The sequence below is a fragment of the Marmota flaviventris genome, chromosome 7, assembly GCF_047511675.1.
Source record: "Marmota flaviventris isolate mMarFla1 chromosome 7, mMarFla1.hap1, whole genome shotgun sequence".
NCBI lineage: Eukaryota > Metazoa > Chordata > Mammalia > Rodentia > Sciuridae > Marmota > Marmota flaviventris.
This window is the reverse complement of record NC_092504.1, coordinates 79,238,646-79,261,251: the sequence shown is the minus strand read 5'-3', so window position 1 is coordinate 79,261,251 and position 22,606 is coordinate 79,238,646. Positions and strand designations below refer to the sequence as shown.

Below are 22,606 nucleotides of genomic sequence, written 5' to 3'. Positions count from 1 at the left end.
GTGGAATGAGCAGAAGAGCTATGGTGTTCATGCAGCTTCTCTCAGGGAGTAAGAAGTGCCGAAATAGGGCTTGGAAGCCAGGCTGTCACTGCATGTCACTGCAGCCTGTGCTGCTGCAGCCTGTGCTGCCACTTATTAACATACTGGGCCTGAATTTCTTCAGCTATACAATCCAGTTCCTGCCTCGTTGTGAGGCTGCCATTGGGCTTTGCTAACCCATCTACAGTCCTCACAACAGGACTGTGTTGTGACACCTGGGACCAGAACTACTGTGCTGCCTCACAGATGAGGAAAAGAGGGCCAGGCTGAATGCGATATAGCTAGTTGTGAAGAGCTACCAGAGGCCATGTCATTTCTGTGAAACCCAAGGCAGGGTCCCTTGAACGTAAAGTGGACCATGAGAAGCTGGGATAACCCTGCAAGGAGACAAGCTTGGGGTCAGTTATTTCCAGAGAGTTCCCAAAAAGCCAGGAGTCTGTCTCACTCTCCTCCCCCTTTAGAGACCTCTCCTGTGTTCCTGGCCAGTTCATAGCCACAACACTGCAGCAGAAATAGGCTGGCCACTGAAAGCAGCCACCTGTGAGCAGCCTGAGCCTCCCCTAGTGCTCACCTCTCCTGCACTTGTGCAGATGGCCTGAAGTGACCCAGAGTCCTGCAAATGTGTTCTCAAGAGCAGATGTCACCCTGAAGGAGACAGAGCTTGGTAAGATGTGATGGCGATTCTGAGCCAGACTCTGGACACACCTTTCCTGACCAACAGTCTGTGATACCCTCACACCTCAGGCCCAGATTTCCAGATATTACGAACAACAGCCACTGGTGTATGGGTGACAAGGATGCCACGAACCTCAGTTGTGAGGCTCTGAAACAGATGAAGAGGGTCCTAGGGTCCTCCCTATATGAGCAGCTCTCCACATGAGTGAAGTTTGAAGACTTCACTCAACTCTCTTTTGCAGACTCCCAAAGACTGTCATTCCAACTGTGACTCCTGCCATTTATAGAAAGTTCAGCAAGGAGATCAGAGTGAAAGAGGGCTTGTGTGTCACAGGTGGAGACTGGGAAAGACCCTGGTGAGAAGGGATATGGAACAGGGCACAGTCCCAACTTGGACCATGGCCTCAAGAAGCCCCCATGATCCTGGCTCAGATGGATTTAGCTTAGCTTTGGGATCACATGACTCATGGACAGCAGCAGCTGATCCTCAAATGGCTTCTGCTTCAATGGGGAAATAGGTGAGGTGGGCAGTAAGTGTCTGGCAGGCAGTAGCCCAGCGTGGCAGGAATACTTGCACCTAGCAGTGGCAAAGCAGCAGTATCTATGACCAGGTGTCCACCAAGCAGTAGGAGGGAGACTAAACTCCAAGACCATCTCTCATATTATCTAGGAGGGCTGAGAGGCCAAAGGGCCCAGAAAGAAAATGCCAGGCCTGCAGGACCCATACCCATCCCAGGAGGTATAGGGACATGGGCTTCTGGATGCAAGGGGCTTTTCTCTGATTTGTGATTTCAGGACTTGGTGGGCTCTTCTTCAGCTCAAGGCACATGACCCTGTCTATTTATAGGTGGACAAAGTACTTTTCATGTGGCTGACACCTCAGCTGCAAGTACAGGGGCCACTCATTGGTAAGCTGAGAAGAGGACAGAGACCTGCCCAGCAGGTCTGGGATAGCAAAATCCAGAATTCTGGGACTGAGGGGCCTCTGAGATAATCTCCTGATTTTTTTTTCTCATTAGGCCACTGCAAAAGAATGGAAGAGAAAAGGCCTTTTGGGGATGGGGACGTACTCAGGTTAGACAGCCCATGAGCCTAAGACTTCAGCAACATCCTGGATGGGAGAGAGCGAGGCTTTTGCTAGTGGACACCCACAAGCCCACACATCCACCACCTCTTTGCAAAGCTGCCCCAGGAACACAGCCATGGTGGTATTCAGGCTGCTGTTGCCACCTAGAGGTCATTCTGCACACTTGTAATCAGGCCCAGGCAGGGCTGAAGCCCACTTTCAAAAGAATGTGCTTGGTGGTTGCCTGCATCCACTCAGTACAGGCAACAGGCCCAGAAGTTGGGAGATCAGAACTAGCAGAAAGAGAGGGGAGGCTTCTGGTCCCTCTGCCCCATCTCTCAGCAGTCTCCAGGGCTGTGCTGAGGAAGGCAGGTATAGACCATATCCCCAACTCCTGCCAAAGGCCCAAGGGCCTGGTAGTACACAGGGAGCTGCTGCCCAAAAAGACAGATCTGAAAGCCCTGAACACTGGCTTCTGAGTCCCTGCAGTGAGGTCTGCAATATGAAAGCTTAAGATACAAACTGGCTCCTGTTTGCTTCATACACCACCCACCCCCCATCATCTGGCTGAGCTGCCTGATCAAACTCCTACCTGAGCCAGGGCCTTTGCAAATGCTGTTCCTGAGCCAGATATCTTCTTGATCATGGCTTCCATTAGATTTTCACCTTATGGCTTCTGTGGAACACATACTGGCATGTGACTGGCATCCCCTCATCATAACTGAGTGTGAAAGTGAGCTGTGGGCATCATGTGCTCACCTGCAGGCTGAGTTCCTCTCAGCTGAGCCAACTGGCTCATTAGAGTGCTGATCCCCTGACCTCTGAGCACCAGTTTAAGTGCTGACTACCTGGTATAGCCACACCCTGGAGTTCCTGATGCCATAAGTCTTCCTCAGTGCTTTCCCCCAGTGTTCCTGCATGGGTCCTCAGCTAAGAAATGCTCCTTCTGAGCTCCTGATTGGGGACTAGTGGAGCACCCTGCCATCAGAGATAACATCAAATGATCTTCCAGAAAACCTGGTACCCAGGTGCAGGAGGTTGAAGTAAAGGAGAAGCTGAGTGTCAGGCACAGTGGCTTCTGAAGTACAGGCAGGCAATTCTCAGTATAGAATTCCTGAGAACTCTGCATCCTCCTGTCTATACTCCTGCCTCTAGGGACCAATATGTACACACCAGGTTACCCAGCAAGGGGCTCCTAGACTTGTCCTCAGCCCAGGGCCATCTTGTCCTCAAACCACTGCTCTGTGACCCCAACTGAGCTGACGAATGGTGAGAAGTTTAGGTGCTGGACCCCACCTGGTAAAAGGGTTCTGGAATCTGGCACCTGCAGCAGCATCAGGTTAAATGCATGGATGTCTCCAGGCTCATCTTGTGGCCCACAGAGATGTAAAGAAGCTTGGTGCTAAGGCTGTATCTCTTCAGGGCCTATAGCATTAAAGGTATGTTAGAGAAATATGGGACACATGCCCTTGGGTCCAGGCCAGCCACAGGGGCTAAAGGCTCTGATGAGGTCCTGAGTGTAAGCAGGAAGCTCTTGGACTCCTGGCCCTTAGGCTCCTTCCCAGTGCCTGTCCCCAGGCACAGTGGGCAAGTGCTGACAGCAGAGGGTCTGAAGTGCATGTGTGCGAGTGCATGCACTGCCTCTGATCTCACAGAGTAGGGTGAAGGTCCAGGCCAGTTACCATTCCCAAGATAGTGCTAGAGCCTCCTGAGAGAAGGAAAGCATCTCCTTCAGGCCACAGAAGCTAAATCTAAAAAATGGGTAGAAAACTTTAAAAAAAAAAACTTCTTTCCTTGGTGAAGGGCTTATGTGAGCCTCTTTCTCTTAAAAACCTAGTTACAAGCCAGGAAAGGGAAGGGCTCTATCTTGGATGGATACTGTACCCAAGCAAAGCCATCTGCTGAGACAGCCTTAAGTGTGTCTAAGGCCTGACCTTAAAACGAGAATTGAGATGGGCAGCAGCTCATCTGGGAACACAGCACTGGTAAGTAGAGGAGTGGGCTAGGGCACACAGGCCACCTTGGCAACAGGCTATGGCCAGGACTGAGCTTTTACCTTCCTTCTGCTTCCTCTCCTACTAGGAAATCGTGCATGTGTGGGTCACCTCAATACTTTCCTTTGGAAGGGAGAAGGTGATCCCAGAGTGTATCACATTGGCCTGGGTAGAGTCTGGACCTCTGCACCCTCCACTGATGTTGATGGAGTGAGTGCTCCACACAGGCTCCTGAGCTGGTGGAAAGGACAGATGGGGTCTCGGCTCTTGGAATTTGCTGTCCAATTGAAGATCCATAGTGTTAATGTCACCTTCCCAGTTCAGTTTGCAGGGCCAGAGGAGGGAGATGCAGGAGTGAGAAAGGGTGTGGATGTAGTCACAGGCAGGAGCAGCAGTCCAAAGCACAGGCAGTACCATGAGCAGGGTCTGGAGGCTGAGCTAGGCGAGCACCCAAGGGGGACAGGCAGCTGGGATGGCATGGGGGTGACTGGAGAACAAAATCTACAGTAACCAATGTGAGTGTGGCAGCAGCACAAAGGTGGAGATGGTAGAGCTAATCATAGCAGAGGGAGGAGTCCAGGAGCCTGAGGGGTTGTAAGCTACAGGCTGGGATGCACTACCCAGGGCCTCATGGAGGGAGGCACCCAGAAAACACCAGGTGTGCTTTACTCCAGGCCAGGATCTAGGCACACAGAGGTATGCAGAAAGAAGGTAGCTGACCAATCCTTCCCATCTCCAGGGCCATTCCAGGCACCTTCTGGCTGAGCTCAGGCTGTCCAGCCCTCCTTGCCTTCTCATTGTGCAGGGCACTGTTCTCCAGCCCATCTACCTGCAGGAGTTTCTTGGCCACTCCAGCACAGGGCAGCTCTGTGAGGACACCAAGGTAGCAGGCCACTCCAAAGCTTGGCAGTTGGCAGAGGTGGGTGAACTGGTGAAGTGGGGATGGCTAGCAGTAAGCCATGAAGCCTGCAGATGGGCACAGTATGAGGGATTAACATAATCTCACCATCTGCAGACCTGCAGAGCACTCAGGGCCCAGACTTCAAGACCCTCTGTGCCCTGACTTCATTGGTGAGGTTGGTGCAGAGGAAGCCTTCTTCCTTTACAGGCCCAGTAGCCTAATTAGCATGCTCACAACACTTCACCCTCTTCTTCCTTTCATTTTCTGGCAATCTTCTTTTTCCTCTCCCCTTTGCTGCTGCCTTCAGGCCTATGTATATGTTCCTATGGCCTGGGTTTCCATGCCCAGGAGCAGTCTGCTGCTCTCAAGACTAGCATCCAGGTCAACATGAGTTTACCCTTTGGCTTTGGGGCCATGGGGTCCAAGGGCAGTGGCCAGGATGACCATCAACCTCAGCACCCTCCTGGACCAAAGTCTATTCATCCACAGTCCTGATTATGGAAAGAGGCCATTCTGTCCATTTAATGGATGGTAGTGAGGGTAGGGCTCTCTGAGTTCAGGCCCTGTGACTTTTCACAGTGGCCAGGTTGGCACTGGACCATGGTCCTGGAGATGGGCCAGTGTAGGGCACTGTGGAGAAGAGGAGGGTAGGCAGTGAAGGTGGGGTAAAAAGGGGGCTCTTCTCTGGGTGGGGGATCTGTCCTGTGTCTCATGGCCTGATGGTGAAAATGAGTCCAGAAAGGAGCCATCAAAGTCCTGCTGGCAGCAGATGCTCTTGCCATGGGTTTGGAAGTGCCCTCTCTGGTCCTTCCCAGCACCCACCCTGACCTCTTTTGGGAGCAAGAGTACCTTGATGGTAGAGCATCAAATTTCTACACACAAGGAGGACCTTCAGAGCCACAGGGGAGTCACAGTCAGCTAAGCTGATCTTCACTCCTCACTATTGGCTGTCCTTGGGGCAGCACAAAGAAGAACTGCCACAGGGGTCCAGGTTTTTAGAAAATTCTCTTCTTTTCTGGCTCTGGTTATTGGTGGCTCACAGGAGCCTCGCCCTTTGACCAGGCTGAAGCAGAGAGGCCACTTTACTGCCCTGAGGTGAGGCATCTGCCTGGGGGCATGAGGCCTGGCTTCTATAGCCATTGCACCAAATCAAATAGGAAGGGCAACTCTTGGAAGGCCATGAGGCCAACCATTCATCTCTCTTCATACACCACCTGCCACCAGGCATGCAGGCCAGCAGGCACCTGAGGCCACCTGCTTCCTGCGTCCATTTTCTCTGCCCTGTTTCTCACTGCCAAAAACAAACCTCCCGTCTCTACCCCACCCATGGCCTCCTTCTCTGCCTCACCCATGGGTAAGTTATGCAAGGTAAAAGATTTGAAAGAAGTGACAAGATAACCTTCCCCAAAAATGGTGGTGGGGATTGAGTTCAAAGGTGAGCTCTCAGTTCAAAGGTGCTCACCTGGGACCTGGTATGTGTGAGGATCCCCAACTCCTTTTCCCAGGAGCTGTTCTAAGGGTGGTGGTTAGCCTCACCCCTGCTTGCCCCTTCCCTTCTGGCCTTCTTGTAAGTCAATGCTGACTTCTCCACCACTTGCATGGGCTGCTGGAGGCTCAAAGACAATGCACTGGAAGGCACTAGCATGAAGGCAGCATCATGTGGACACTGGAAGAGATGAGAAAAACCGGGTCTCCTGGAGGCTGTGACAATGAGGTTACCACACTGACTTTATGAAAAGACCTCTAATAATCTAATAAGTTGGGCATGCCCTCAGAGCTAGGAAATCTGAGAGAATAGGGGTTTGCAGGGACAGGATAACTTAGAGACACAGAGGGAGGAGGGGAGTGCACCCTGGTGTGCAGCTGCAAGGACAGAAGATGAACTGACTCTGAAGACTTTTCACATGATGTTAGGAGGTGTGGGTGTGGAGGACAGAGGGCTCAGATGGACCGGGCTTTCTGGAATGACTGGGAACAACCCAGAAAGCTTTTAAAGTTCAGCTCCTTTTCTTAGGCTTCTCTGGCAAAGAGACTGTTTCAAACTCAAAAGACCCTACCCCACAGTGGAAGAGGGTGGCTGGTTATAACCTGGTAGAGCATATAGGTCAACCTCTGCTCTGGAGCATATAGGTAAACCTCTGCCTACAGCACATGAATGCTGGGCTCTTAACTCTCTTTTAATTCATCTCCCTGGCCTGAGCTACTTTGCAGCCTGATCTGTTCATTTCCCCCAGGGGGTACAGTGACATCTGTAATAGGCTCATCTTATGTGATGGGCATGGGAAATGAGAGGGGGCTTTCCTTTCTTGCTCTCTGGTTTTTGGAGCTTGTGTGGAGAAATTCTAATTAAGCAGCAACCATAATCCTATGGGGACACAGGATGCCCCTTGGGTCCCTGTGGAAAGCCATCTGTATGCTTCAGCAGTCCAGCCTGTTTGGCTTCACTAAGAATCAGTTTCTCTTGTCTACCATTAGAGTGGACCCTCCCCACTTTGGATAATTTACAGCTAAGTTTCTTACCAATTTACTGATGAAAAGGCCAAGAGACAAGTAAGCCCTCTAGGCTAACAGAGGAATCAATTCTCCTAGGTGTGTTAAGTTGACAATCCGGCCTCCAAAGAGTAGTAGAAATTGTGATTTAGGAGCTATCACCAAGAGATCTGGAGTATTCAATAATAAAAATGGGGTGTGGGAGGTGGATGGTTCTAGAGAATGTGTATGTAGCAGGACTCTTGGACTTCAGCCTCCAGAACTGAGAAAAATAAATTTTTGTTGTTTATAAGGCACTTGGTCTGAGAATTTCTGCTATAGCAGCTCAAATGGACCAAGACAAGGGTGCAGGGGGCCACTCCTGGACTTGTGGGGTGAGGGGGCTCACTGAAAGAAGCAAGTCTACACTAGGTCTTAAGAGAGAATTGGGAGCTAGCCAGGTGAAGACTAGTCCAGGAGAGGAAATGTGCCTGGAAAGGCCAGGTGGCCAGGCACAGCACTGTATGTGAGGGAGGCAAAGCCAACCTGAGAGGGCTGTGGGTGTGGGGAATAGGGTGTGGGAAGGATAGTAGTGGTGGGAGCCCAGCCTACAGGGTCATATCAACAGGGGACAGATCACAAAGAGCTTCAAGCCACTGTCAATAAGTGTTTACTTGAGGTTACAGGAAGGACACTGAAGTCCAGTTAAGAGGACTTATGGTGACATGATCCCACTTTTTTTTAAGGAAATCACTCCTAGCCTTGGGTATCAAGGAGTAATATTTGGGGTGGGGAGCCCATGGCCATTTGCCTTAGTAACCTACAGAGGCAGAGATGGCAGAACAGACAGGGAAGGGGGTAAGGGGAGGCAGAAAAGAGGGCAGATTCCAGCAAGATTTAAAAAGCTGAAAATATGAAGATGACATCAGACAAGATGTGAGGGGAAGGGAGGAACCCAAGAAGGGACTGAGATTTGCAGCTTGGGCAGGTCAGAGTGTATGCTGCCTGTCACTGAGGTGAGCACCCAAAGCGGACAACCATACTTGGAGGTAAAGACCATGAGTTGGCCATTAATAGTCACAGAATTCCCTTAATCTTTTATCTTTTCATTTTTCCCCTTTCAAACACTTCTCACCTGTTAATGAAATTCTATGAAAGGTGGGCTGCAGATGTGGCTTAGTAGTAGAGTACTTGCCTGGCAAAATGCCAGGTCCTGAGTTTGGACCCCAGTACCGAAAAGGAGAAAAGGAAACAAAGAAACCTATATACCATTAAGCTCTGAGAGACCTCTGCATTTTTTAATATTGGCTTTAGGTCTTATTTTATTTATTTACTTATTTACTGCTGTGTTGTCTAAGCTGTTCTCACACTTCTGGACTCAAGCCATCTTCCTGCCTCAGTCTCCTGAGGAGCTGGGACTTTAGGTGTGTGCTGCCACCCCTGGTTAGATCATATTTTAAAGCAACAGCACATATAAATCCAGCTGTGGCAACACAGGCTGCCCTTTCTGGTCAAGTTCCCCCTTGGCTCCCAGGTAATCACATTCCTAAGCTTCTCTGAGGTTTTCTGTGCCTGTGTAAACACCCTGCAGATCACTGACATAACCACTGTATGGCAGCACCCATGAAAATTCAGATACCTGTTTCCAATAATGGGTATGTAATATGTATTTGGGTTTTCACAATTCTGAAAGTGATTTTCATTGCTGTACTAATACTCTAGCATACGTCTGCTTCAGTAAAAACAGGAAGTTCGGCTGGGGAATGCTGGCATGAATGAAGCTCTGAGTTCCACCTAAGCACCACAAAATAAATCAAAGTGTCTCCAGGACATTTATTTAGAAATGCACATCTTCAGCAATGCAGGATAGTGAATTTAATGATTTAATGGCTGTTTCTGAGAGTTTGTGGTCAGATATAATATTGAAACCAGAATTAGACACTCAGATAGGCAAGGGTCAATCCAGAGAATGGAGGTATTGAAATGTTAATTCCTTCAGAACACTTCCTCCACCCTTATCAACATAACCTTCCCTGTACCAACCTGTTGCTAAGGTAACTGGTCCTAGGGATGGTCCCTCCCTATAGGGAGTTTTAATTAAGCTCTCTTCCTGCCTAAATCACTCTGCTTTGGCTCCTCCAGCCCATCTGCATCTCACCTTTTGGCCATCCATCTTCTGAGCCTTGTCACTTACACAGGAAGGAGAGAGATAAGGGAGAAGAGAGCTGGAGAACAAAGGAAGCCTAGGACATAAAAAAAGGCAGAACACCCTCACTTCTTGGGATACCAGGATACCTGCTATGGCCCCCTTTGTCCCTCCTGGGAGAAGTCTATGTTATCCCTTTTTTAAATAAACCCTGCTCTATACACTTGCCTCTGCATGTTTCTCTAATGTTCAAACTTCAACATTTGAGGAAGCAGAACTTGTCACTGGTAACCTGTGGTATCAATGTTAGTACAGATGTTCCTATAGGAAGTAGTCCCCTGGGCATTATAAAAGTAAAGACTGTTCCCTATTTCTACTTTGCTGAGGTTATATTTTTTCTAAATCATACATTTTGTCAAATGTTCTCTATACCTATTGAAATTACCATTTAGAGCTTGTTGTTTAGCTTAGACAACTGATGATATTTATATATATTTTTGAGCTATCCTTGAATTCCAAGAATTTATCATACTTGTAAATGATGTGTGTTAATTATCCTGATAAATTTGATTTGCTAATTAACAAACAAACTCAGCAATGGGCAAAAGACTTAGCTATTTCTTCAAAGATACATAAATACCCCAAAAGCACAAGAAAAGGTGCTCAACATAACTAGCTATTATGGCAATTCACACTCTGAGGACCAGGTTAGTAGCTCAGTGGTAGATCACTTGCCTAGTATGTGTGAAGCACTGGGTTCTATCCTCAACACCACATTAAAATTAAGAAATAAATAAATGTGTTCAAAATAAGCTAAGTGTTCCTTATTTAAAAAAACAAAACAAAACTAAACAAAATTCTGAACCAGGCAAGGTGGCACATTCCCAGCAACAAAGAAGGCTGAGGCAGGAGAATCACATGTTCAAGGCTGGTCTCAGCATCTTAGCCAAATCCTGACTCAAAATTCAAAAAGGGGCTGAAATGTAGCTCAGTGGTGGAGCACCCCTGCATTCAATCTCCAGCACCTACCCCCCAAAAAAAGAGAGAGAGAAATTTAATAAATTGATACAGTGAGTCACCTTCTAGGTATATATCCAAAAGAATTAAAGCAGATCTCAAATGTTGATGAACACTAAAGTTCACAGCAATCATAACAGCCAGAAGATGCAGAAGGTGGAAGCAGCCTGAGTGTCCATTAACAGATGAGTGGACAGACTCAGTATCCACCCATATAGTAGCATTCATTATTTAGCTATAAGAAAGTTGAATGCTGACACATGTCACCATATAGATGAACCTTGAAAACATCATGCTAGGTGACACAAGCCAGACAAATGCTGAGCTATTCCACTTATATGAGGTACCTGAGGCAGTCAGAGTGACAGAAAGTAGAGCAGGGATCTCCAGGGGCTGGAGTGGGGCTGGGGTGTCCTTGTTGGGTGCGGAAGGTGAGGACACTCTGGAGCAGGATCTGGTGGCTGTGTAACACCACTATGCTTGAAGCCACTGACCATACATTTAAAAGTGGTTACACGGTGCATTTGGTGTAATGTGTATTTTAGCACATTTTTTTAAAAAGCGGCAGTGGCCCAGTGGTGGGGTGGTAGTTGGGAACATTAGGGATAGGACAGAAGGGAAAGCCAGTTCCCTGTTACCTGAAGAAAATATGCATGAGCCACAAGAATTGGTCTCCCTAGCATCTTTTTCTGCAGCTGGCCTACCTGCCTAACAGCTACCTCTGTGTGCAATGTCTAACTCTCCTGTCAGAGCTGACAAGAAGCCTCGAATACCCATCACATGCTGGCTATTTTCAGCTTTTACCAATACCCAGGGTGTATAGGCTAACTGTAGGAGGGAGCTCTGAAGTGGCTGCCTGCAGGGGGTTTGACTGGAGTTCCCAGGCATCCCTCAGCTTCCAGCCAGAGAAGAGAAACTTGTAGCAAAGATCAATGCATGACAGCAACCTTCCCAGGCATCAGGTAGCCAATGAATGGCCCTGGGTCTTCTCTGTAGCTGGAGGGGACACACAGAGCAGAGGCCAGTGTACAGCACAGACTTTAAGTTTGTAAACTAACTGGGTACCATCTGTGGCTGTGATTATTTGCACAGGGATCTGACTAGAAGAAAGTGATCCAGAAACCCATGAAGTTTTTGAAGTAATGTCATTGGGGAAAAAGTCTCCCACCATCTATAAACATCCACATGCTTGCTCTCAGGACCAGAAGACCCATCTGTCAGCTAGCAGGCTACCTGACCACCAGAGACCACACTGGACCTGGATGAGTGGCCAGTACATCCCCAGAGGTCTGAGGGTGCTGCATGGGACAGTAAAACTTGGAGAGAACTGTGTCCAGGCCATGTGAGAAGGTGTTCAAGGATGCCTCTGGGACAGGAGTCCCTTGTGTTTCATTTTTGCTAGCAGAGTAATAAAACTTGTTTTTCCTTTTTCTCAAGGGAAAAATAAAACCCTCTATGATTCATGGTACATAAGCACACTCTGCAAACAGTTTCTCGATGCCTTTCAACTAGATGAGGCCAAGGTACTTAGTTTAGAGCCATGAAATATGAGCTGGTCTGTGTGTGTGTGTGTGTGTGTGTGTGTGTTTGTGTGTGTGTGTGTGTTTGTGTGTGTGTGTGTGTGCGCAAAAGTGTGCTCGCTGGACTGTGTTTAAAAGGCACTGTGTGCAGGAGCTGAGGTAAGGCTCAGTGGCAGGAAGCCAGCCTAGCATACATCAGGCCCTTGGTTCCTTCCCTGGCATTGCCACTCCCTTCTTTTTCTCTCCAGTCTATGACAGCAAGAACAGGCTTCAAAGACCAGCAGCTGGAAGGTGGATGCCTTTCTCATACACCCTGACAGTGGGCACTTTGGAGGGCAATGGCATTTCACCCATGGGATGAGATCATGAAACAATTACCCTAGCCCAGGTCATGGGGTGAAAGAGGTGGGAACCTTGTTGTGCTGAGTGACCATTGTTACTTGTTAGCCTGGCTACAGAGATGGTGGCTTTCTCTGAGGGGCAAAGGTTGTGCTATCATTGGCTTTATCTGGTGTTGGGAGCAGAGGCTCAGTAGTTTCCTGTTTCCATGGTCCCATGGATAGCATGTATTTTGATGTCCCAGCTCCAGTGGCACTCTCTTACACCACTGTCATCCTGCCGAGTATGGTGGTGACTTTGCCCCCAAGGGCTAGGCTACTGGCATGCTCTAGGTCATCCTGGAGGTGGGTGGAGCCTAATCCTTCAGCTCTTGCAAAGCATCTGCAAGCAAGTTCCTGAAGAAGTCCCTTTCTGTACAGTCATTTCTATCCCTAAGTAATATGCCCTGACTCAGCTATCAGGGAGGGCAAATTCTTGAACTGAGCTTATCTATGCAATGGCCGGCTGATGAGCCACATTCCCCCATGGGACTGGATGAGGGCCCAGCACTGACCTGCAGGTGAGGGCAGAGTGGGCTCCCAAACTCTGCATTCCACCAAGAGAAGTGCCCAGTGCTCACATTGTCTAGTGAAAGACGTACTTGGTCACAAGCTGACACAGCTCAGGAATCTGGCTCTCGGTCCCCAGAAGCATGTGCTCCACAAAGAGTGCAATGGAGAAAACCTGATTCCACTGGGTTCTGTCAAAAGAGGGTGTTATACACTCAGCTCCAACAGAGGACTCTGAGGCAGGAGGAGGGGATGAGAAGGCAGGTGTGAGGCAGCACAGGAGGATGAGCTGACAGGAAAGGTTATCCACCAGCCCTGTCCTCAGCACTCCCCCAGCTCTCCATGCAGGCAGGACTTGGAGTCTCACTTTGCTACCTCAGCATGTGAGGTACTGCCACTGTGCCCATTGTCTCATAATCCTGCACACGGTGAGTCCCTCTTGATCCTCATGGCCCAGCACAGGTTAGGACCCTCCCCAACCCTGAAGGCCTGCCGCTCTGCTTGCCCTGCCTGCCCCTGTCTGTTCTCATAGCTCCCTGCCACCAAAGTGGTTCTCAAAGTGCAGCTTAATAACCTACCTGCCTGTCTGTGGCCCTGGGGCACCATGGCCTTCCTGCATGTGGTTTTCCTGTTTCTCCAGCACCTAACAAGATGCCTGGCACTTGACATGGTTCATCAAGGGCAGAGTGAGTGCACAAAAAGCCCCTCCCATGGCAGGAGCACCTGCTTACCCTCCTGCCAACTGTACCAGGACCTGGATTCCACTGATGAGCACAGGCCAAGAATGACAGGGTGAGCTGGGCTCTGGGTCTCATCTTACCTCTTCAGTGACAGCTCTGGCTGTGCTCTTGTTGTCTTGAAAGTACCAATCTGAGCAGACAAGCTCCAGTGGTATGAACAGCTTCTTTCCCAGCTGCATCCAGGCCTGGGGACTTGGCTTTAGGGTGTCTCTTGTCTCTTGTCAGAATTTCAGCACAAGTCATTGCAGCAAACACATCTAGTGTCTGAGAAGAGCAGAGAAATCATGTGACCCTACAGGGCCCCTGCTTCTCCACCCACCTGTTTCATTGGCTGTGGTTCCCTTAGGCCAGACCTTCTGGCAGGGGCAGTGTGTCCTTGCATTCTAGGTTCTTAACCTGCTCCTTTGGGTCTTGGGATACAGGAAGCACTAGCCAGCTGTTCCCAAAATCTCTCAGCTATGCTGATGCACATGCCCCTGAAGGGTCTTTTCTTGTGCTCCTACCGACAGACCAGGGCCTGGGCCTCCCTCCCAACTCATTGCCAACCATGTTATGCTTTTGTGCGGCTTCAGTGAGGCTCTGCAGAACCTGCAGGTGGATGGTCACAATTCTGGAGAATTTGTGCAGCCGGGTCCTGAAATGCCGATAGGCAAGGTGCATCCACAGCAAGCAGAGCCCATCCTCAGGCCTCCCTGAGGCTGCTCATAGCTCACAGACACAGGGCCACAGGACCGTCTGCAGAAATTTGGGTTTTGAAAATTTTTCAATACGTATTTTTAAATCATAAAAATATGTTTTCCTATGGGAAATCAGAACTATTCAAAAATCACAAGAAAGAAAATTACAAGCCAGACTTCCTATCTCCTGACTTGCTTTTCAATACAGCCTCTAGCCATTTTCCTAGCTGTGTCTTTCCTCAGAATCATCCTCAAATCAGAATCACTCTGTTCCTGATTTTTTCCACTCAGGATTAGATTATAAGAATACCTCTATCACTCATTTTCTGTGAAAATATTGTTTTCAATGGTTGCAAACAACTATTTTAAAATTGTCCTACTTTAATATGTCCCTCCTTCATTTATTTGGACACTTAAATTGTTTCTAATTCTTCTTGATCAGAAACAAAGATCAAAAGCCTTGCTGTGAGCACCTGCCTGGACTTGGCTGATACTCACAGTATGGTGAGCAGCTGCAGGGAGCAGGCTTCCCAACCACCATACCATGTGACCACTGCTCTGCACCTGCCCAGGAAGACTGTAAGCCTGCCCTTCTTTTGGAAAACTCAGTTTTGTCAGATGAGCAGGCACAACTGGCATCTGAAGACTGTTTATCTTCTCTTGATTGACTGGTGGGGCTGAGCATGTGAGCAAAGCCTTCTAGAAGCCTGCACAACTATGCACTGTACAGCTGAATAATAACTTCTACCCATTTTAAAAATAAGATATATTCTGCTCAGTCTCTGAAACACCTTGCTAACATTTCATTATGCTGGCTAGAGTATGTTCTCTCACATTCTTTACCTTCTTTTTCTGTGCTGCATGTGACTGCCAGGCAGCTGAGTTTCCACCTCAGGCTTGGCTGCAGCTCTGCAGTCAGCCTTGTCTAGCATGTCTGAGGCTCTTGGTTTCCTCCCCAGCTCCAGAAACAAAAAGTGTCAACCATTCCACTGAGTTTCACTTATTATTTTTACCTTAAGAGGTTAGCTACATGTGTAGCTAATTAATTTTGTCAAGAGAAACTCAACAATTTTGTCAAGAGAAACTCAACAATTTCAAGAGAGTGTTATAAGGATCCTGGAGAGCTTCTTAAGGTACTAGTATGCCCCATTTCTGGAGGCCTTGGGGAGGGACAAGGACTGGTCATGTGTTCTGAGCTGCTCAGGGGACATTCTGAGCCTAGCATCCTGCATGGCTTCATTCTGTTCTCCCACACAGCAGCATTAGCTCTCAGAAGCTGAGTTCCCATGCTTGCTCCCAGTCCATACCATGAAATTTCCACACATGATCTTGAGTAGGTACCTGCCTTTAGCTCCTCCCAGGTAGACACTCTCATAGTCAAGATCAGGAACTACTTAAATAGCACTGAACCAGGTCCTGCTGTAGATCCCTAGGGAGCTGTGCAAGAAACATGCCCAGGGTAGTCTGCTGGAAGATTTCTACTGACTTATCTGACTGTCCTTTAGGGAGAAAGCCAGAATGGATTGAGACAATTAAAGCCATAAGCTAAGAAAAGCTTGCTCCCTAGGAAGGAGCCACAGGCTAGTGTAGCACCTGGGGGTGACTCAGAGACAAAGTGACACTGGCTGCCTTATGGGACTAGAGAGTGGTAGATGTATAAACTAGGGGACACAGAAAGGAAAGCAGGATCAACATTCAATTTAGGCCACACTAGCCCCAACAGGAAAAAACATATGAGGGAGTCTAAGTTTTGTGCTGTATGTCTGTTTGCTGTAATGGGGCCCCAATAACCCTGAGTTCCCAGGAAATTGGGACCAAGTGGGCTGCTCATCAGGGCTGGGGTCAAAGACTATGCCAATCAGAGAGATTTGCCTTCCAGCAGATGGGGAGTTTGCTCCCAGCTGCACACTCTGCTGGACCAGCAGGGTTCTGTAAGGCATTGCTCCAGATGAAGAAACACCCTCTCAGCAGGAAACAGACTGCTACACATTGGTTTAGGACAAGCAGCAGAATACAGACCCAAGAAAACAAGTTCACTTGGAATATATGGTTCTCTAAGCAAATTTTGAAAAGATGCTTTCACATGTATGTGAAAGATGACTTCCAAAAACACAGCACTTCACTGGCTTTTCTAGAATGACCATGGTCAAACTCAGCCCCCAGCATGTGAGAGCAGAGCACGCACTCTCTAGCTTGTGTGACTCAGGAGAGACCAATGGCTTAGCATGGAAGAAGGGGACACACTCCTTTCATTGCTAGTATTTGCTGAGAAAGCTTAAAGGGGACCTTTCCTGGGTCTGAGCCTCAGGATTGGAATGTTCAACTTGCAGCAGGTAGCAAGCCCTGTCCCTGATGGAACATGCTCCAGTTGACCATACTGCTGGTCAGTGCACCATTAAATCACCTCACAGGCTCCCCTGATGGTGTGACTTAAAGGCTTCTAACCTCCTAGAAACTTTCACTCCTTCAGAAGAAATTTCAGAATGAAGGCTAGACATGAACTTGAGCCTATTCCACGTGCAAAGTGTAAAAACTACAAGTCCCAGAATTTACTAGGCGCTAGCTGCTGTCTGCCCGCTAATGTTCAGGCAATGTCTTTGTGGGTAAAGTCTGCATAAGCCAATCTTGAGCAATGCTCACTTTTTACATCTGTGATATACTGGGCCTTGACCCAGAGCTCTTCCAGATAGTCCCTGATTATCCAGCTGAAGGGGACACTGTTACAAGCACCCTCAGGAAGGCTCATATGGTTCTGCCCCATGATGGTAAACATCTCACTCTTGGATCTGCAGTTAGGTGAAGTGAACAAGAGGTGAAGGTGCTGTGGGCCAGGGGTGGCTCCATGGTAGAGTGCTTTCTTGGCATGTGCAAGGCCTGGGTTCCATCCCCTGCAACATATAAAAATAAAACAAGGCTGCACAGACAGTTGCAGTCTCCATTTATGGCCAGGGCTCCTGCTGAAAAAGAACTGGAGGGCTACCTCATAACCCCTGTTTACAGACAGAATGAAGGCAGGCCACCTATGCAGGGCCTAGGAGGGGCCCAAAGCCTCAGGCAGAACCAGGTCTTTAGGGCCTGTGCCTGTCTCTCTCCTGCATCTTATTGGCCTACATTCCAGAATTGAAGTCCTTGCAATCTGAACAGAAAGCTTGGGGAGGCCCCACACAATAGGGAACAGTATAATGGAACATGAGTGTGATCAAGGACATATTCTTTCCAAAGGGCAGTGTCCCCACTGCACACAGAATCCAACATGACTTTCTGAACTATCATAGGTGCCCTGAGAGGAGAAAATGAGGAGAGAGGAGACAGGACAAAGTCCTGCCAGGATGCCACAACCTCTAGGCTGCAGAAGGATCTGGTGAAACGTTCCTTGGAAAGCAGCATCTATGTTCTCAAGCCCAGGAGAGCAGCTGAGGGTGCTGTGTGGATTTTAATTCACCTTATATTATTCATCACAAGCAGAATGTTCAACAGCTTATTGTTACTAAAAATATACATCCACAGCTGCCCAGGCTGGTGAGTCTGGTCTTATCAGAAGCTCCAGGTTGCCATCTCTGTCCATGAGAGAGATCATGCTGGACAGCAGAGGGGTGACTGTGCTTTGGACCCACTTCCAAAGGGTATGTCTGCAGCAGGGGTGGGACAGGGGACAGGGGACAGTGACTCAGCATCACAGCCAGTGCTGTTCTTGACACCTCCTTCCTCTGTGACAAACTTTTTAGCCTATAAGCCAGGGCTAAAAATTGAAGTTTCCATCACTTTTCAGTATAAGAGACTTACAAATGAAATTGTCTTAACATTATAAGCAGGATGGATGGAACTTAATTTTACATCTAGTAATAGTAACTAGTGCCTTGAAAAGGTGAAGAAATATTTGTTGCATTTTATATATATATATTTTTTTTTTCAGAACAAGCCTACAAGGTTCTAAAAACAAATCGAATAAGGACCAACTTCACTAAAAAAAAATAAATAAATATTTTAAGAAAAAAATGTAGCCATAGAAAAAATATAATAAAGATGAAGAGACCAAACTGAATTTGATACAGACAAAGTTAAATAAGAAAATATGTTTATCTAGAATTCAGCTTTTCTTAAAGGTGTTTCTGTAACTAACCCTGAGTACTTTAGACTGACAGTGCTTAATTGATTGAATTAACTACATCTCACATTCATGCTAAAATGATATATTTTTACATAATGAAAAATGCCACAATTTCTTGTGGTAAAGGATAGAATTAATAAATATTTATGTTGAAAAAGAAAGTGAAGCCCTTTGTAGGGAATTTTTTTTCTGAGTATACAATAAAAAGGATTTACAGCGAATTTAAAAATATCTACTGAGAAAACAAACATCCCATTAGTCAAGGGCATCCCTTGTCTTAAGTCCCCAGTCTAGAACATGCACAGAGGATGTAGGGGAGGCAGTGAAAAGGCCCTGGGTTGGAGCAGCTGAGAGCCCTGAAAAGTGCTCCAGAGTAATGCAGTCACCACAGAGGGTCTCCAGGAGACCAAATTTGAAACACTTTGAGAATTAAAAATCAAATGAAGGCAACAGGCTATATAACATGATGAACTAAAAACCAGAAGACTTCTGCCATAAAGGATTCCAAGGAGGCCAGCTATCTAGCCCCAAGGGTATGTGACATTAAGTCTGAGACACACAGTGCTGGTGAAGTGTCACAACATCCTGTGACAGAGCAGCAGTTTCCCAAGGGCCTGCCAGCCCCAGATATGGGCATTGAAGGCACAGTGCAAACAGGTCCAGTTGTTCTTGGGTGTTGCTGGTGACCATGGAGAAGAAACTGGTCTTAGGTGCTGTGGACCATTGGGCAGTGAAAAGGGAGGCTGGCAAACCCAGTAAGGCCAGAGCAACAGTGACAAGGGGGCAATGGGAACATGGCTTGGACATGTGCTAGGAAAGGGAGACCATCCAGGGAGACAAAAACATATTCAGTTTCTGGGCTCACAAACTTCCTTCGGAAGGTGTAACTAGGAAAGAAGTCAAGGAGCACTGCAGAGAGAAGTCAAAATGGTAAAGCTCCTGTGTTGAGGAAGCAAGCACCCATGGGCCCTGGCCACCCTGGACTCTGCCATCACCCACATTCCCCCTGTGAACCACGTGAGGCAGCAGACCTGGAGCCATGGGGTCAGAAGAGCTGAACTGGAGGGACCTTGGAGGACCTCATTGGCCTAATATCACCCTGCCAACAGGTAGTTTCAGATGCTTAGACTCTCCATCTGAGACCTTGAGCAAACCTCCTGTCCCCATAGCAAGGCTCTTTAAAGGTTGTCTCAAGTCTGAAGAAAAAGGTTACGGTTTTGTAGAAAAAGGATCACGGATAATAAATGACACTCCTGGGTCCTATTTTTGTACTTTCTGTTACTTCAAGCAGTAGGCCTGAGAAGATAATTTCTGTTACTTGTCTGCACATCACCATCTCAATTTTAATAACCATGAATGGCAACCCTGTCTGCTATTTATGACATGCTGGCCAACGTCCTATGAGAACAATATTTTTTTAAGTTCTCTATAATGAAACAAAGTAAAGCACACAAAAGTAGAGAAAGGAAGCCAACAATCCCCATGACCACCATTCAGGTGGCCAACAATCTTCCATGACCAACTCCAGGTGGTCAATAAACACCCCAGGACCACAACCTGCATGGCCAACAACCACACATGACCACCATCCAGGTCTGTTTTGGGATCTTGGAGCAAAAACATAGCTCTGCCCTCCTCAGGTGGAGAAAAATATACCTGGTGTGCTCCTTCCCCTGAGACCGTATAGCAGGTCCCTGCACTGCCCACTGCTCATAGTACCTGAAGGTGCCAGCCTCCTGGAGCACATCCTGGTTTGCAGCTTCTCTCCCCACCCACTCCTTCAGACTGCAGACCTTGTTCTCTTTTTGTTTCATGTTGCGTGTGCAGCTATTTAAAGACAGTCACTCATGTTTTGGCCCTACCTCCATGGAATCCCACATTGGATGCTCTGCTCCTCATCCAGGAGAGTTTTGTTGCCACAGTCTGGCTGGGCACGAATAACCGAGCTGCCACAAAGCCTTGTAGGTTCAAAGAGAAACTACTTTATTTCAATTCTCACCGGCACTGCACGCATGCTTTTCCGCCAATGCCACCCAATGCAGTGTTTCCAGAAAAACCCCACACCGGAAATCCCTCCTCTGGCACTTCCCCAACCAATGGAAACTCTCCGGGAATCCCCGTGAGAACTCCAAAGTAGCACACCTGAACTCCAAATAGCAGGCACCCAAGGCAGCAAAAGCACCCCATTGCCCAACAGTAAAGGTCAAATATACAATACAATCAATCCAGCATCACAGCAATTATATATAGCTTAACTCAAATCATCATCTCAATGGTTCACTTGGTGTCACCTTTCAAACATTCCCTCTGGCAAATGTCAGGCGTCATTCTGACTGGCTGTGGCTCTCAACATCTACCCCCTTCTGTTTAATTAAACAACAAGCAATGTGGCTTAGGGACCATGCCTGTTAGGTTGTCCAATACTACATATGGTCCTTACCTGTAATTGGATGAGCTGACTTCAAGGCCTCAGTCTCCTGCCTTAGGTTGGTACCACTGCAATTGGATCTTATCTGTCACTGACTACCGGTCCAGCATACAGCCATAGTTGTGGATAGGCCTTTGCACCAATGGGGGGGTGAGGTTCTTTGCCTCACATCTCTTGGACCCCAAATTTGGCCTTTGTACCAGTGGGGGGTGAGGTTATTTGCCTCACCTCTGTTTTTGGAAAAATTGTACCACTGATGACACCATCAGCAAAGATGCCCCAGCACTACCACAATTTGCTGCACCAACAGATAGTTCACAATGCATACAAGTGATACATAGTCCAGTCAAGTTCTGCAAGCAGTTCAAAGCAGAGGAATCCATCAATATGTACATTTCCTCCCAATGTAAATCGAACTCCTTGATTGAGCATTACTTGTTGAGTTATTATTCATTGATGCATCAGTATATACAGTTTGTTGTGATAGCTATTGCAGAAGCTGTATTTTGGTTTTATGTTTGCCTTCACCAGCACTGGGATCTGGCAATGATGGCTAAAAAAAATTATGTAACATTCCAGCAGGCACTAAAATAAAGCAATTTTCTAAACAATTTACATTATCCTGAAAAAAGGAATCACCCAAGTGAGTCCTCTGTCCAAAATAATGGGCAGCCACGGCTCAGGAAGCTAAAGTAGGAGGGTCACAAGTTCCAGGCTAGCATCACCAACTCAGCAAAACCCTATCTCAAAATTAATAATAATAACAATTAGGGTTGGGGATGTGGCTCAGTGGTAGGGCAGCCCTGGGTTCAATCCCCAGCACAAGTGAAACAAAACAAAACAAACAAACAAACAAAAAACATGGATCACAACACTCCACAAAGTGAAGGGAATCACAGGCCATGCAGAACCCAGCATCCAGGTGGGGTCTCCCTCCACAAGGTGAGGATGCAATCCACTGGAGAAGGAAAGGGCCACACAATGCTCAGGAGACAGATGGACATGACTGTCTTACAACTGGGGCCAGAGGGGCATACCAGGAGGCTGAGCAATGGTCCTCTCATAGTACTCAGAGTTCCTTACTGGTGGTTACCACACTCTGGCATGCAACACCACATTCCCAGGGCAGGGGCCAAGGGTAATGGGCAGGTATGACACCTCACCAAACTTCCTTGAGGAATGAGTACTCAGTGTCAAACTGCTGCAGTGACAAGATCACAAGCTTCAGGGACAAGCCCTTCACTTCTACCCATAGGGCCTTGCAGTCATGGTTCATCAGCAGTCTGGAGAAGGCCAGCCCAGGATGTGTCTTTTAAGGAGAACCAACTATGATCCATGCCCCAACCTGGCTGTGCAGCTTTCACCTATGACACTAAGGGCATCTGGCCATGGGCATGCAACATGGGCACAAAAGTCATCAGCTGGATTTCAAGCAAGGGCACAGAGCACCGGGTCAGAACCAAGGGCCAGTGGGCACTCAGACAGAAAGAAGCCCAACCCAGAGCAGTTTTTATATACAAGGAGTGGCTGAGGCAAGCAGGACCTCCAAGGTCAACAGATGGCAGAAAGAAGACTTGGCCTGACTAAAAGAAGCCTTTATCTCCTTATGAGATTCCAATGTCTGTCTTTCAGCATTGGACCCTACCTGAGAGCCTTCTGATCCTTTAGGGCTCAGCACAATGCCATTACATTTTGTAATCTGACTTCATGCTATCAAATGGAGTTAGCCACTGGCAACTCTCCTTCCCCTCAGTAGTTTTCCATTCTTTGCCATGGACCATATCCCATGGTGAAAACCCAGACATTCCCAGGCACATAGGACCTCAGCTATCCAGACCCCATTTTTTTTGGTACCAGGGAACCATGCAGGGGTTTAAGCACTGAGCAATAACCCAGCACTTCCTTTTAATTTTTATTTTGAGACAGGGTCTTGCTAAGT

The 22,606-nt window shown here is 47.8% G+C and overlaps 1 pseudogene; it reads right to left on the bottom strand.

Annotated features, from left to right (window-relative positions):
• Positions 1-12,790: 12,790 nt before the first annotated feature.
• LOC139706374 (E3 ubiquitin-protein ligase RNF213-like) overlaps positions 12,791-22,606 on the bottom strand; it is a 57,877-nt pseudogene continuing 48,061 nt past the window's right edge.